The sequence below is a fragment of the Nycticebus coucang genome, chromosome 8, assembly GCF_027406575.1.
Source record: "Nycticebus coucang isolate mNycCou1 chromosome 8, mNycCou1.pri, whole genome shotgun sequence".
NCBI lineage: Eukaryota > Metazoa > Chordata > Mammalia > Primates > Lorisidae > Nycticebus > Nycticebus coucang.
The window spans coordinates 93,842,190-93,848,189 of NC_069787.1; the positions used below are offsets into that span (position 1 = coordinate 93,842,190).

General features: G+C 45.0%; 1 protein-coding gene and 1 non-coding gene across 4 annotated transcripts in view; one reads left to right on the forward strand and one right to left on the reverse strand.

The window, feature by feature from the left end:
- PRKAR2A (protein kinase cAMP-dependent type II regulatory subunit alpha) overlaps nt 1–6,000 on the reverse strand; it is a 119,235-nt gene that overhangs the window by 109,855 nt on the left and 3,380 nt on the right. The window lies entirely within an intron of this gene.
- On the forward strand, nt 197–303 carry LOC128592889 (U6 spliceosomal RNA). Its single transcript, XR_008382100.1, has one exon. It is a non-coding gene; the product is annotated as a U6 spliceosomal RNA (small nuclear RNA).

Here is a 6,000-nt window from a genome sequence, read left to right on the forward strand (position 1 = left end):
TTGGGACTACAGTCACACATCACCCTGCCCAACTGATTTCCCCAATTCTTTTGTAGAGATGAGATCTTGCTATGTTGCTCAGATCTTGCTACATTGCTCAGGTCTTGAACTCCTGGCCTCAAGCAATCCTTCCGCCTCAGTCTTCCAAAGTGCCACCCCACCCAGCTCATTTTAACCATTTTAAAATATACAATCTGTGCTTGCTTCAGCAGCACATATACTAAAACTGGAACAATACCGAGGAGATTAGCATGGACCCTGCACAAGGATGAAACATAAATTCATTAAGTATTCCATATTTTTATATGAAACCAGTAGATGAACAAATATACACCCACACAAAAAACACAATTAAACTCAAGTTGGAGCCGGGTGCAGTGGCTCTGGCCTGTAATCCTAGCACTCTGAGAGGCCGAGGCATGTGAGGCCTAAGCTCACAGGTTTGAGAACAGCCTGAGCCAGAGCAAGACCTCATCTCTAAAAATAGCTGGGGGTTGTGGTGGGTACCTGTAGTCCCAGCTACTTGGGAGGCTGAGGCAAGAGAATCACTTAAGCCCAAGAGTTGTAGGTTGCTGTGAGCTGTGATGCCATAGGACTCTACAGAGAGCGACACAGTGAGACTCTGTCTCAAAAAAAAAAAAAAACTCATGTTGAGAGGAGTAGTAGTGTGCTCTCACCAATTGGTGTAGCACAACTACACCTTAGACATTACAAAAAAACAAAAATAAAGTGTACAATTCTATGTCACAACAGTTACAAAGTTTTTTAACCACCACCACTATTCAACATCAGAACTTTTTTTTTTTTTTGTAGAGACAGTTTCACTTTATTGCCCCCGGTAGAGTGCCGTGGCGTTCACACAGCTCACAGCAACCTCCAACTCCTGGGCTTAGGAGATTCTCCTGCCTCAGCCTCCCGAGTAGCTGGGACTACAGGCGCCCACCACAACGCCCGGCTATTTTTTTTGTTGCAGTTTGGCCGGGGCTGGGCCTGAACCCGCCACCCTCGGTATATGGGGCCGGCGCCCTGCTCACTGAGCCACAGGTGCCGCCCAACATCAGAACATTTTCATCATCCCAAAGTGAAGTACTACACCTATTAAATAGTAATATACCCTGTTACTCCCTCCGCTCAAGCAGGGGTAACCTTTCCTCTTCTGTCCCTATCAATCTGCCTACTCTAGGTACCTTTCATAATTGGAATAATGCAATATTTTTCCTTTTGTATCTGGCCTATTTTCATTCAACATCATGTTTTCAATGTAATAATGTCATCTATGTTGTAATCTATATTAGAACTTCATTCCTTTTTTTTTTTTGTAGAGACAGAGTCTCACTTTAACGCCCTCGGTAGAGTGCTGTGGCGTCACACAGCTCACAGCAACCTCCAACTCCTGGGCTTAGGTGATTCTCTTGCCTCAGCCTCCTGAGTAACTGGGACTACACGTGGCCCCACAACAGCTGGCTATATTTTTGTTGCAATTTGGCCGGGACTGGGTTTGAAACTGCCACCCTCGGTATATGGGGCAGGTGCCCTACCCATTGAGCCATAGGCACCACCCAGAACTTCATTCCTTTTTAAGAATGAATAATATTCCCTTATATGTATTCACCCTTTGTTTTGTTTTTTTTAGACAGAGTCTCACTCTGTAGCTCTGGGCTGAGTGCCCCAGTGTCATAGAGTTCACAGCAACCTCAAACTCTTGGGCTCAAGCGATCCTCTTGCCTCAGCCTCCCAAGTAACTAAGACTATAGGCACCTGTCACAACACCTGGTTAATTTTTCAATTTTTAGCAGAGGCAGGGTCCCACTCTTGCTCAGGCTGGTCTCAAACTTCTAAACTCAAGCAAGCTGTCCATCTCACCCTCCCAAAGTGCTAGGATTATAAGCATGACCCACCCCACCAGCCTAATGCACCTTATTTTGTTCATCTGTTCCTCTACAGATGAACACTTGGTTTGTTTCCACCATTTGTCTATTGTGAATTACAATGCAATGAGCATTGTTTGGTGTATAAGTACCTGTCTCATTCCCTGTTTTTAATTCTTTTGGGTATATACTTAGGAGTGGAGTTACTCCACCATATGGTAATTCTACATTAAACTTTGTTTCCTGGGCAGTGCCTATGGCTCAATGGGTAGGGCGCCAGCCCCTTATATCGAGGGTGGCAGGTTCAAACCCAGCCCCAGGCAAACTGCAACAAAAAAATAGAAGGGCTTTGTGGCAGGCACCTGTAGTCCCAGCTACTCCAGAGGCTGAGGCAAGAGAATTGCCTAAGCCCAGGAGTTAGAGGTTGCTGTGAGCTGTGATGCCATGGCACTCTACTGGGGGCAATAAAGTGAGACTGTCTCTACAAAAAAAACAAAACTTCATTTCCAAACCAAAGCCCATCACTTCAGAGTCTATGTTTAACTTTTTGATCAACCACCAATCTGTGTTCCCCAGCAGCTGGACCACTTTTCATTCCCAAGAGCAATACACCAGGGTTCCAACTTATCCACATCCTGAGTATTTTCCGAGTTTTTTTTGTTGTTGTTGTTTTGAAATAATGTCTTGTTCTGTCACCCTGGGCATAATGCCATGGCATCATCATAGTTCACAGCAACCTCAAACTCTTGGAGGCTCAGTGTCGGGTAGCTCACTGAGTAGGGCGCCAGCCACAGACACTGAGGCTGGTGGTTCAAGCCCGGCCCAGGCCCACTAAACAACAATGACAACTGCAACCAAAAAAAAAAAAAAAAAAAAAGCCGGGCATTGTGGCGGGCACCTATAATCCCAGCTACTCTGGAGGCTGAGGCAAGGGAATCGCTTAAGCCCAAGAGTTTACGGTTGCTGTGAGCTGTGACACCACAGCACTCTACCAAGTATGACATAGTGAGACTCTGTCTCCAAAAAAAAAAAAACAAACTCTGGGGCTCAACTGGTCCTCTTGTCTCAGCTTCCCAAGTAGCTGGAACTATAGGTGCCTGCCACAACTCCCAGGTATTTCTCTTTCTTTTTTTTTTTTTTTTTGTAGAGACAGAGTCTCACTTTATGGCCCTTGGTAGAGTGCTGTGGCCTCACACAGCTCACAGCAACCTCCAACTCCTGGGCTTAAGCGATTCTCTTGCCTCAGCCTCCCGAGTAGCTGGGACTACAGGCGCCCACCACAACGCCCGGCTATTTTTTTGTTGCAGTTTGGCAGGGGCCAGGTTTGAACCCGCCACCCTCGGTATATGGGACCGGCGCCTTACAGGCTGAGCCACAGGCGCCGCCCCGTAATTTTTCTACTTTTAGTAAAGATTGAGTCCTGTTCTCACTCAAACTGGTCTTAAACTACTAAGCTCAAGCAGCCTGCCCATCTCAGCCGCCTAAAGTGCTAGGATTACAGGCATGAGCCACTGAGTCCAGCCTATTTTCTGTTTTTATTTTAATAACAACCATCTTAACAGGTATGAAGTGCTATCTCATGTTATTGCATTGTTATTTTCAGTCTATTATTTGTAAATACTAATACATTTGTAGGATGTCCCTACAGTGGCATATATAGGAAAAATGGGAAATTGTAGCAAAATATACCAGTATTTACAAAATTTACAAAGTAGCCAACACCTAGAGAATAATTTGCAAATTTTTTTATATTTTTTTAATGAATATAGCAGAACTTCTCTGTAAGTTGACCACCCAAGAGACTGTAACAAACTGGTCAATACAGAGGGAAATAGGCCTACTATTCTGACACATAAATGAGGTACATGTCCAGTATATGAAAATTAGGTCACCAGGGTGGCTCCTGTGGCTCAAGGAGTAGGGCGCTGGCCCCACATACCAAAAACTGAAAAAAGAAAAAGAAAAAAGAAGAGCGGCGCCTGTGGCTCAGTGAGCAGGGCGCCGACCCCATATACCGAGGGTGGCAGGTTCAAACCCAGCCCCGGCCAAACTGCAACAAAAAAATAGCTGGGCGGGGCAGCACCTGTGGCTCAGTGAGTAGGGCGCCGGCCCCATATGCCGAGGGTGGCGGGTTCAGGCCCAGCCCCAGCCAAACTGCAACAAAAAAAAAAAAAAAAAAAAAGCCAGGCGTTGTGGCAGGCGCCCGTGGTCCCAGCTGCTTGGGAGGCTGAGGCAAGAGAATCGCGTAAGACCAAGAGTTAGAGGTTGCTGTGAGCCGTGTGACGCCACGGCACTCTACCCAAGGGCTGTACAGTGAGACTCTGTCTCCACAAAAAAAAAAAAAAATACCCGGGCATTGTGGTGGGCGCCTGTAGTCCCAGCTACTCGGGAGGCTGAGGCAGGAGAATCGCCTAAGCCCAGGAGTTGGAGGTTGCTGTGAGCTGTGTGACGCCACGGCACTGTACCGAGGGCAATAAAGTGAAACCCTGTCTCTACAAAAAAAAAAGGAAAAGAAAATTAGGTCACCTTAATTTGGAGGGGACCAAAGTAGGGAGATGGTCACTGTATTTTCTAAATAAAGGTACATTTACCTACAATTTCCCATTTTCCCTATGTATCATGACTTTAGGGGAGATTTCCAGATACCTTGTAGAACTCCATCTTCTACTTATATCTATAATTATATGTGGCACAGCAACTTGACACATAAAAAATATTTAAATACCAAAAATATATAGTATAGGATTACAATGATTTTAAGTCAACTCAATTTTGAAAAAGATACAAAAAATAACAAAGAATGAAGACGATACTAAAATTTGTAAAGTCTGTTTTATTTATCTGGGACTAATTTCTTTCTTTTTTTTTTTTTTTTTACGATAGAGTCTTCCTATGTCACCCTCAGTAAAGTGCTATGGCGTTCCAGCTCACAGCAACCTCCAACTGTTGGACTTAAGCGATTCTCTCGCCTAAACCTTCCAAGTAGCTGGGACTATAGGCTCCCACCACAATGCCCAGCTATTTTTTTTTTGTTTGTTTTAGTTGTCATTGTTGTTTAGCAGGCCCAGGCCAGGTTCAGACCTGCCAGCCCTGGTGAATATAGCCAGCTTCCTTACCACTGAGCTATGGACATCAAGCCTCTGGTACTAATTTCTAAAATGCTAATGTTTTGTGTAAATAAAAATTGTTGGGGTCAGGCGCGGGGGCTCACGCCTGTAATCCCAGCACTTGGAAGGGCGAAGCAGGTAGATTGCCTGAGCTCACAGGTTTAAGAACAGCCTGAGCCAGAGCAAGACCTCATCTCTAAGATAAACAGCTAGGGGTTATGGTGGGTGCCTGTAGTTCCAGCTACTTGGGAGGCTGAGGCAAGAAAATCGCTTAAGCCCAGGAGTTTGAAGTTGCTGTGAGCTATGACGCCACAGCACTCTATCAAGACTGACAAAGTGAGACTCTGTCTCAAAAAAAAAAATTTGTTGCAAAGCAGGTTACAGCTTTGTGATTTATAATGATGGTGTAGCAAACCTAGAAGTAACTTCTGAAACAAAGCTTTTTAAGAAACACACTTCATCCCTAGGAGATAGTTGTCACTGTCCTTATTTTAAAGATAAGTAAATCTGAAATCAAACAGGTTTGACAACTTGTCCAAGACCACAAAGTAAAACTGTGGCAAAGATTTGGAAAACAATTTCTGCTTTCCAAAAAAACCCATAATGTAACCCATAATAAGGGAAACCCAGAAAAGCATGAAAAAACTTAGGGACACTGTCCAAAACATTGAAACTTACAACCTCCTACAGCAATGGACCATTAATTACCATATTTCGCCATGTATAATGTACACCTCTTTGTCCAAATTTTTGAGGGGAAATAAGGACTTTATTACACACAAATAATACAGCTGGTGTGGAGGAACCCAGAGGGCCCCCCAAAGTGCAACGTCCTCTCACATGGACCCACGTGTGCACAAGGTTCTAGTCCTGGAGGATCCAGAATCCTGGCGAGCTGGCAGGAGCAGCTTCCGCCAAACACAGAGATCGGAGGAAGGGGGTAGGGGACTGATGAGGTGGGCTGTGGCAATGTAGGGCAAGAGACCCATCAGTAGGTGGAGAAGACGCCTCAGAAGCTCCTGCCC